At 44.8% G+C, this 11,392-nt stretch overlaps 1 pseudogene; it reads left to right on the forward strand.

Moving 5' to 3' along the window:
* The first annotated feature begins 2,014 nt into the window (after positions 1-2,014).
* On the forward strand, positions 2,015-2,132 carry LOC124718829 (annotated as a pseudogene).
* Positions 2,133-11,392: the final 9,260 nt, after the last annotated feature.

An 11,392-nucleotide genomic window follows, 5' to 3' on the forward strand; every position in this document is an offset into this window, starting at 1 on the left:
GCATACCCTGGCGAACGAGTAAGCTCCCGCTTCAGCATGACCCGTACGTGTTCTTTTGGAGAGAAATTGGTGGTCTTGCTGCTCTGGACAATTGTTGTATATCACGAGAAGCACGTTAGTTACAGCAGCCCTATGTGGACGTGTATTGTCCTGCTAAAAAAGCACATCACCTTCCTGTCAAAGAAATAGTAGCAGAAGGGGGTAACAGCCTGCTGTACCCTGCAGAGATGTCGAAGGTGACCGCGAGTTATAATTGATGGCCACCCCCTCCCCCACCCTCCCCCAACACACCATGAAGCATGGGATGAGTTCCGTGCATCGGACTGGAACAGGCAGCTCACCAGGTCGACACCATGCACCATCACTCGCGTGCGCACAGAAACTACCTTCATCAATGAAGACGACACAGTGCCATTTCACTCTCGAGTCATTCTTTCACGACACCAGAGGATCCATGCTTGGCAGTGTCATGGTGTCAGTGGTATCCTGGCCAGTGGTATGTTTTATCTTAAGCATACGGTTTCCGAAGGTGGCTTATGACACAGCAGGTGCAACATCTGAGGATGATGTTCGGTCGGCCACCACTGCTGGTAGAATGCGACGATCTTGATGTGCGTCTGTTCAATCAGGACGTCCAGAACCTGGTCTACGGGTGTGGGGACGTTCCACAGACCATTCTTGAAAGCAACCATACACCAGCAATACATTGTGCCCCACATGTGCAGCAGTCCGTCGAGGCATCGATCCAGTTTTCCGCAGGCCGACAATGCGAACCCGTTTAAAGGACTGAAGCTGTTCTAAACATTGTTCACCTCTGAACTCAGCACAGCTACTGCTTGTGCAGATTTAAAACGGCCATCTGATCGACAACGAACCTGACAAATGTATCACTAACACTACACCCCTTCACTGTATATATCTTATACCGTCCCACTGAACACAGTCCTTGAAGGTGTTGCATTTTTTTTCCGGTAGTGTATTCGGAAGTATGGAGGGTCCAGTGTTCACCGACCGCCCTGATGTAGGTTTCCCATTCTTCGCTCCTCCCCCCCCCCCCTCTCTTTTTTGGAGTCATCAGTCCGTGCGGTCTGTCACGAAGTCTTCCCCTGTTCCAACTCTTCATCTCACAGCAGCACTTGCAACCTACAAACTCAAAATATTTGCTGGATGTATTCCATTCTTTGTCTTTCTGTACAGTTTTTACCACTAAAGCTCTCTCTAATACCATAGGAGTTATTCTCTTATGTCTTAACAGATGTCCTATCATCCGGTCCCTTCTCTTGTCAGTGTTTTCCATATTTTCACTTCCTCGGCGATTCTGCGGATAACCTCCAGATTCCTTACCTCATCAGTCGACCTAATTTTCAACGTTCTCCTTTATCTCCATATCTCAAATGCTTCGATTCTATTGTGTTCTGGTTTACCCACTGTCCATGTTTCACTACTATAAAATGCTGTGCTCCAAAAGTGCATTCTCAGAAATTTCTTCCTCAAATTAAAGCCTGTGTTTAATAATACCTGAGCTCCGTTGCACAGGACTGCCGTTTTTACCAGTGCTAGTCTGCGTTGTATGTCCCCCTTGCTCCCGTCCGTCATGCGTTAATTTGCTGCCTAGGTAGCAGAATTCTTTAACTCCATAGACATTGTGAACTCCAATTCTGATGTTAAGTGTCTCGCTGTTCTCATTTCTGCTTCTTCTTACTTTCGTCTTTCTTCGATTTACTCTCAAACTATTTTCTATACTAATTAGACTGTTCATTCCATTTAACGGATCCTGTAATTCTTCTTCTCTTTCACTGAGGTCAGCAACGTCATCAGCGATCGTATCACTGATATCAACTGACCTTGAATTTTAATCCTACTCTTGAACCTTTCTTTTATTCCCGTCATTGCTTCTTCGATGAACTGATTGAACTGTAGGAGCGAAAGACTACATCCCAGTCTTAAACTCTTCTTAATTTGAGCAATACGTTTTTTGTCTTCCAATTTTATTGTTCCCTCTTGGTTCTTGTTGGATAACGGCCTTGCCGCAGTGGATACGCCGGTTCCCGTGAGATCACCGAAGTTAAGCGCTGTCGGGCGTGGTCGGCACTTGGGTGGGTGACCATCCAGGCCACCATGCGCTGTTGCCATTTTTCTCGGTGCACTCAGACTCGTGATGCCAATTGAGGAGCTACTCGACCGAATAGTAGCGGTTTCGGCCAAGAATACCATCATAACGACCGGGAGAGCGGTGTGCTGACCCCACGCCCCTCCTATCCGCATCCTCCACTGAGGATGACACGGCGGTCGGATGGTCCCGGTAGACCACTCGTGGCCTGAAGACGGAGTGCTTGGTTCTTGTATATTGCTTATCACCCGTCTTTTCCTATAGCTTACCCCTATTTTTCTCAGAATTTCTATCATCTTGCACCATTTTACATTGTGGAACGCTTCTTCCAGTTCGACAAAATCTACGAACGTGTCTTGAATTTTCTTCATTCTTGCTTCCGTTATCCACTGCAACGTCAGAACTGCGTCTCTGGTGCCTTTACCTTCCCTAAAGTGAAACTGATCGTCATCCAGCCCATCTTCAATTTTGTTTTCCCTTCTTCTGTATATTAATTATTCTTGTCACTAACTTGCATGCTTGAGCTATTAATCTTATTGTGCGGTAATTCTCGCATTTGTGGCTTACCAATCTTCGGAAGTATGTGGATGATGTTCTTCCGAAATCCAGACGGTATATCACCAGTCTCATACATTACTCCAGGGAAATGGTATAGTTGGTACGATTAACTGCACTATCCTTATCAAGATAAACCTGTAACTACATGTATATGAATTATGTTATTTTTGTTGTTCTTGTAATATCATGTCGTATCCAACAATACAGTAGAACTCCTCTAATCCGACCTTGGATGGTCCGTCACTCCGGTTAGACCGACCATGCTCAGGCTCGCAAGCCTGTACCGACTTGTCACTGACTGGACGCCTGTCGGGCCATTGTTGCGATGTCTATCGCTGTGCATGTTGTTATACTGTACGTTATTGTGCAGTTTTATCCTTTGTTGGGATTAAAAAACGTCGTTGTTTGCTTTATTCCGCGTTCTACAGTACTTGATACTGTAGATTCATTGTGTGTACAGTTGTCTGTTTTTCATAATGTCTGGATTCAAACGTGAACAAGTAACTCTTTCACTAAATGAAAAATTAGCAGTGCTACAAAGACTGGACGAAGGAGACTCGCTCCAAAAAATTGCAAAGGAACTGAACGTAGGTGTTACGACAATAAAGGATTGGAGGAAGAATCGGAAAGACATTGAATCCTATACAGTTACGATTGATGGTGAAAACACTCTGAAGAATCGCAAAACATTAAAGAAGCCTAAACTTGAACTGCTTGATAACGCATTGTGGACGTGGTTTTGTCAAGAAAGAAGGAAAGGAACTCCAATATCCGGGACAATTCTCAAAGAAAAAGCGATAGTTTTGCACAAAAAACTGGAAGCCGAAAGGAAATTTGCTGCCATTGAAGGCTGGATTGATCGTTGGAAAACTCGTCGTGGTGTCCGATTTGTTTCTATTTCCGTTGAAAAACTATCTGCCGATGCCGCAGCTGCTAAGGAGTTTTCTGTTAAGTTTCAAGAAATTGTAGAAGAAAATGAACTGTTACCCTGCCAAGTCTAATAACATCGACGAGACAGGGCTGAACTTTCAAATGTTGCCAACAAAAACGCTCGCAGCTTCAAATTAATCTGTGGTAGGAACGAAACTTATAAAAGATAGAATAACAGTCATTCCTTGTAGCAACGCAGATGGTACCCACAAGCTCCCCTTGTTCGTCACTGGCAAATCTAAGAAGGCAAGGGCATTCAAAAATATAAACTTATCTTCCCTGCCTATTTATTACCGCAATTAAAAATCTGCTTGGATGGACTGCAACCTTTTTAAATCCTGGTTTTTCGACGAGTTTGTGCCATCGGTCGAAAAAGACTTGAAGCAAAAAAATCTGCCTGTTGCTGCTCTAATGCTGTTGGATAACGCACCACCCCATCCATCTGAGGAAGATTTGGTGAAAGAGGACATAAAAGCTCTCTTTCTGCCTCCTAATGTGACCTCACTCATCCAACCAGTGGATCAGAACCCGACTCGCTATGCGCTCAGCGGGCTGTGCGGCACTATGTTTTCGAATTTTTTTCACACTGTTGTATCCTTGAGCCTCCGTTCACCAGATGTACGCTTACAGGTTACAGAAGTCAAGGATGACACTTTATTAATAACTATAGTACAAAGTAATGTCTCCAGTTACAGTTACATTTTCAGCAAGTACACCAAGTCCTTTCAACCATACATGAATTTTTTCATCATTACTAACTTTTCTACAGGAGCTTGTATACAATGTAAATGGCATGTTACTATAAACATAGCTAGGTCTACTTTGGGTCTTCAGATCAGTCGTTGTGAGCTCTGTCTGCAACAGCATTGAAGCACTATGCCTCGTCGGCGTGTATATCGCCAACGCCGCCACCAATGCCCGTCTACAAACATACCCTAGCCATCGTGTGTTGTGAAAACGCCTCCCTTCCTGGACTTGAATCTTGCGCCGATCGAGATGTCATCGCCTACAAGACGTGGCATTGTGTTATTGATGCGAAGACCAAAGTAGACCTAGGTATGTTTATAGTAACATGCCATTTACATTGTATACACGCTCCTGTAGAAAAGTTAGTAATCATGAAAAAATTCGTGTATGGATGAAAGTACTTGGTGTACTTGCTGAAAATGTAACTGTAACTGGAGACATTACTTTGTACTATAGTTATTAATAAAGTGTCATCCTTGACTTCTGTAACCTGTAAGCGTACATCTGGTGAACGGGGGCTCAAGGATGCAATAGTTTGAAAAAATTCGAAATCATAGTGCCGCACTGCCCGCGGAGACGAAGACGAACCCCCCACCCCGATTTCACACAACGATGCAAAAAACGCTTTTGACATCGCCCTTCAATACATCGAGCAGAATCTAACTTCAACACCAATGGACGTTTTGTGGATTAAAAGATGGAGGGACACTGCAGCTAAATTTAGAATAACATCTGCTAAACAAAAATGTATCACTGACTTTTTTTCCAAGTAATTTGTTTTCGTTTTTACTGTAAAAACAATGCGTACAGTATAATCATTTCTTAGTTATACGTACAGTAGTTTATTTCTTTGTACAAAATTTCTATTTTATATACAGTGCTATAAACATTTTTTAGTTTACAGTATATATCGTTTATACATTATTAAGTACAGTACAGTACAGTACTGTAATTTGTTTGTCGTTTTTCCTTTTAAAACCAATACATATTATAGTGTGTGTAGACGTTTATAGTTAATATTCTGTTTAACACTGCGTAAAAAAAACATCTTTTTATATAACTGCAGACGTCTTTTAGTTCTTAAACAGTTTAATTTTTTGTACTAAATGTCTTTTTATATTTTTTGCAATAAATATTAGATTTTTCGGATAATCCGATCTTTATTTCGTTTCGACCATGGTCCCGATCCCGAATGTGACGGATTAGAGGGGTTCTACTGTATTTTAAAAGTGATCCTCGGGTCTATAAAACTACTATTACTATTATTGCTACTACTATATTGAGAATAAAATTGATATTACTAGTTACTACTGCTGCAGATACTATTTATTCTTTCACTGCGCTTGCACTCTCGCGAAAACATTGAGAAAATTTGTGTAAACGCCTGCAACGCTAATAAACCTTGGCGATACGTAACCTGACGTACAGCTGTCACTCAGCCGTGAGTGATGTGCGTCGATCTTAATAAGAAAAACGAGGCTTGTCCGTGGACGGCGACTTGACGCAGTAAGTGCCCGAGATAGAGGCCCTCCCATTGCGCGCTAGTATCGCCGACCTCTGGCGGCCAGCGCCACTGCTGGGAGTCCCGCGGCGCCAGACGCACCTCGCGAACTCCTCCGCAGCCCTCGCCGGCCAGCGTGCAGTGCCGGCGCGCGATGCCTGGGGCAGAGGGGGAGCGCCGCCGCAGGCTCGACATCGTGGCCGCCGTCCCGCCGGAGCTCTCGCACGCCATCCTCAGGTACCTCGTGCTGACGGTAGGAATTGTCTGCTGGGCTTCGCCTCGGGACTGTTGCATTTTATCTACACTATTGGACAAAAAAATATGGAAACACCAAAAACAACATATTACCATGCCTAATGCCCGCCCCAGGTAGCTGAGTGGTCAGCGCGACAGAATGTCAATCCTAAGGGTCCGGGTTCGATTCCCGGCTGTTTCGGAGATTTTCTCCGCTCAGGGACTGGGTGTTGTGTTGTCCTAATCATCATCATTTCATCCCCATCGACGCGCAAGTCGCCGAAGTGGCGTCAAATCGAAAGACTTGCACCCGGCGAACGGCCTACCCGACGGGAGGCCCTAGTCACACGATCATGCCTAATACGGTGTAGGAAACCCGTTGGTATCAAAAGCAGCTTTCAATCGTCTCAGACTGGATAAATACTGGTCCTGTAGGGTTTTCAAGAGACTCTGATACGAGTATTCCTCCAAAACAGTAACAACATCAGGCTATGACGATGGAGGTGCAGAGTAATCTCGCTTATTTCTCTCCAAAGTACACCACAAATTCTCAATAATAATGTGTTATGATGACTGTGGTGACCAGGAGAGATGAGATAATTCATCCTCGTGCTCACAGAGTCCTGGACGATGCGAGCTCTGTGAACAGGGCACTGTCGTCTTGTAACACAGCCTCATCATTACGGAACAAACATAGCACCATGGGATGTATTTGATGAGCCAAAATAGTCCCATATCCTTGGCATAATACAACCTTGATGAGTAACCACGAGGCCGTGGAACACCGCAGCGTGACTGCCCAAACAACCAGAGAACCCCACCACGTTTCACTCTTGGGACGTTAACTCGGGCAGAAGTTGGAACCAAATAACTTTCTTCCATTTATCCATAGTCTTGGGTTTATAACTTCGGCACCACTTCTTTCTGTTATGGGCATTTCGCTCCCTGATGAATGGGTTTGGAGTCCGAACTCACCCCGCAATTTCCTGCTTCTGGATCTCCCCTCGAGTTGTTTTGGTGCCGACAGAGTTCGCGAGTGCGACATTCAGTTCTGCAGTGACTTTTTCAGCTGTCTTCCTCTTATTTTTCTTCATAATCCTCTTCAATGACTGTCTGTCAATATCACTCAACACACACTTCCATCCTCGTTGTGACTTTCTCTGTATGCGGTATAAATCTTCTACACAGTGACTTCGGCTACTTTTGTTACGGAAGCATCCACCGTAAGAGCACCAACAATTTTCCCACGTTGGAGTTCACTTAGCTGCGATATAATGCACCCACAACTACAAAGAACTCTGTTCCGACCACGACGGACCGCGACTGTCATTTACAGTGTATTGCGAACACTGGACAGGTGAAATACAACAGCACATTCTGCAGACTTGGCTAGCACCTGAGTTTATGTTCAAGCATACATTTCTTGCAATGTTTCCACATTTTTGTCCGCTTCCTGCACATCTGCATACATACTCCGCAACCAGCCATACGGCGCATGGCGAGGATACCTGGTACAGATACAAGTCATTTCCTTTCCCGGTGCACTCGCAAATGGAGCGAGGAAAAACCGACTGTCTGTATGCTTGCATATGGGCCCTGATTTCTCTCGTCTTCGCGATCCTCACACAGTATGTAAGTTGGAGGCAGTGGGATCGTTCTGTAACCCGTCGCAAACGCCGGTTCTCTAAACTTTCTCAGTAGTGTTTCGCGAGAAGAACGTCATCTTCCCACCAGAGATTTCCGTCTGAACTCACGTAGCATTTCCATAGTACTCGCGTGTTGATCGAACCTATCGGGAAAAAGTCTAACAGCATGGCTCTCCAATACTTCCACGTCTTCCTTTAATCCGAACTAGTGGTGATGCAAAATACTCAAGCAGTACTTACATATCGGCCGCACAAATGTTCTGTACTCGGTCTTCGTTGTACATGAGGTACACTTTCCTAGAATTCTCCGAATAAGGCGAGGTCGACCATTCGTCTTCTCTGAAACCTATCGTGTTCGTTCCGTTTCATATTTAACCGACGTGACTGTGTCAAGCAACACACCACCAATACTATATTCGAACATAACATGAGTCTTTTTCCTGCTTATCAGCATTAATTTACATTTTTTTCACATTTAGAGCAAACTGCCATTTGTCACACTAAATAGAAATTCCATCCAACTCGTCCTGTGTCCTCCTATAGTCACCCAGCGATGACACTTTCCCATACACTACAGCGTCATCAGCAACCAGTCAGAGATTACCGCTCAACCTATCCACCCACTTTTCTGGGGCACTCCTGACAATATCCTTGTCACTGATGAACACCTACCGTCCAAGACAACGTACTGGGTTCAGTTAGGTAAAACGCCACCGAGCCGCCCTCATTATCTCATGACCTACTCCGACGCTCTTACCTTCGTTAAAAGTCTGCAGTGTGGCACTGTGTCATGCGATTTCCGAAAATCTAGGAATATGGACTGTGCCTGTTGCCTTTCACCCACGGTTTGCAAGTATAGTGCCGGTTATCAGTCTGCCAATGATAGTTACTGATGAATGGCCCTATAGCGCTTTCACACCACAAGGGGTTCCAGTCACACCACAGTAAGAGTTACACAGTTCATGGCTTGTCTGTAAATTACAGCAAAATCTTATATGTTTTTCCATTCCATTAATCGGATATATTTTTCTCGACATACACTGTACGGCAAAAAAACCACGCACCAGCAAGTAATTATCCGAATGGGACGGAAATCGGTAGATGTGATGTTCATATACAAACAAATGACTACAATTTCAGAAAAATGATGTGATTTATTCAAGAGAAAGAGCTTCACAAATTGAGCAAGTCGGTAACTCGTTGGACTACCTCTGGCCCTTATGAAAACATTCGGCTAGCAATTGATTGATTGACTTGATGGATGTCCTCTTGATGGATGTCACGCCAAATTCTGTGCAGCTGGTACCTTAGATCGTCAAAATCCCGAGCTGGTTGAAGGGCCCTGCCCGTAATGCTACAAACGTTCTCAATTGGGGAGAGATAAGGCGACCTTGCTGGACAAGGCAGGGTTTCGCAAGCACGAAAACAAGCAATAGAAGGTCTCAATGTGTGTAGCCGGGCGTTATCTTGCTGAAATGTAAGCCCAGGATGGTTTGCCACCAAGGCTAACAAAACGGGACATACAATGTCGTCGACGTACCGCCGTGCTGTAAGGATGCCGCAGATGAGAACCAAAGAGATCCGGCTATGAAATGAGATGTCAATCCAGACCATCACTTCTGGTTGTCGGGCCGTATGGCGGCCGAAAATGAGGTAGCTGTCCCATGTCTTCGCTGATCATTCGGGTTGAGTTCGAAGCGGGACTCATCACTGAAGACAATTCTACCCCACTCAATGAGATTCCAGGTCGAAGAATTGTATGGAAACGCTCCTGCGACATCATCCTAACTGTCGCCTAGCCCAAGGCTCTGGGGTGCCTTTTCTGTTCATAGCAAGACCCATTTAGTTGTCATCCGCGGCACCCTTACAGCACAGCGGTACATCGGTGATATTCTACGTCCCGTTTTGTTGGCCTTCACCCCAAGCCAACCTGAGTTTGCGTTTCACCGAGAGAATGCCTGCCCGCACACGACGAGCGTTTCTAATGTTTGTTTTCGTGTTTACCAAATCCTACTTTGGCCAGCAAGGTCCCCGGATCTTTCTCCAACTAAGGACGTTTGGAGCATTTTGGGCAGGGTCCTCTATCCAGATTGGGATTTTGACGATATTATGCGCCAACTGCACAGAATTTGGCACGATATCCCCACGAGGACATCCAACAACTCTATCAATCAATGCCAAGCGGAATAACTGGTTGCATAAGCGCCGGAGGTGCACCAACGTGTTACTGGCTTCATCGATTTATGAACCTCTTCCTCTTGAATAAATAGTCTAATTTTCCTGACCGAGCGAGGTGGCGCAGTGGTTAGACACTGGACTCGCATTCGGGAGGACGACGGTTCAATCCCGCGTCCGGCCATCCTGATTTAGGTTTTCCGTGATTTCCCTAAATCACCCCAGACAAATGCCGGGATGGTTCCTCTGAAAGGGCACGGCTGACTTCCTTCCCTAATCCGATGAGACCGATGACCACGCTGTCTGGTCTCCTTCCCCAAACCAACCAACCAACCAATCTAATTTTCCTGGAATGGTAATCTTTTGCTTGTCTGTATATGTACAACATATATACCGATTTACGTGCCATTCGGATCATTCCTTCGTGGTGCATGTCTTCTTTTGGTTTAGTGGTGTACATATTGTAGCGACAATAGCACTCATGCTCTTGCCCATCCCGCTCCCTCTCCCCCATTTCTTTCTCTCTCTCTCTCTCTCTCTTTCTCTTTCTCTCTCTCTCTCTCTCTCTCTCTCACACACACACACACACAAACACACACACACACACACACGCGCGCGCGCGCGCGCGCTCACAAGAAGATATACACTATTCTCGCTTGATTCTAAAATGTAAATCAGGCCCTGTGTGTAGTGATTGTGACTACTCTGTGACGGACGGTAGCAACTACCTTCTGTTGCACCATTTAGAGTGGTACAACCGTTTTCACTCAGTTTCTTTAACGTCGCTGTATTCATTCTATTATGTTATATATCATTATTCTTCGCTATTACAATTGATTCAAAGGCCGATAATTCTCTTTAACCAGCATCTGAAACTGCTTGAGTTTTAAAGTGAATGGTATGACTCATATTGCTTGTGTGACAAACCCTTTTCACTTTATTTGCTATCAAAAACAGTCTTGATCACAATTTATTCATTACGGTGACCGGTTTCGACCACTACTGTGGTCATCTTCAGACCAATGAGCTAGGACCTCCTTCTGCTGGAGAATCACTAGTGAAGATGACCACAGTAGTGGTCGAAACTGGTCACCGTAACAAATAAATTGTGATCAATACTGTTTTTGATAGTAAATATTTGTAACACTGTTCACTCCCATAATGTATTCAAAAGTAACCTTTTCACTTTCCCGAGGGTCTAGAACAGACGGGCTGTGGATGATACACAAGAGCAATCGTGTGTGGTGCCAGTAGCGTCCCTGACACGTGGTGCATCAAAGGTCCTGGGCTGTTTATGTCGCACGTGCACGCGTTGGTTGATTGTAATACTGGATCGTCAGTTGCAGTGGCAAATAGTTTCAGCTCTTGCGACTCTTCCCATCACTAAATTAACTAGTAAACTTCATAATTCGCTGCAACTAAGTATAATTAAGTAAATGCTATTAAGTAGCAGGAACTGTGGGCTGTCCCTGTGTCAACGCTGATACTATT

Source organism: Schistocerca piceifrons, chromosome 1 (genome assembly GCF_021461385.2).
Source record: "Schistocerca piceifrons isolate TAMUIC-IGC-003096 chromosome 1, iqSchPice1.1, whole genome shotgun sequence".
Lineage (NCBI taxonomy): Eukaryota > Metazoa > Arthropoda > Insecta > Orthoptera > Acrididae > Schistocerca > Schistocerca piceifrons.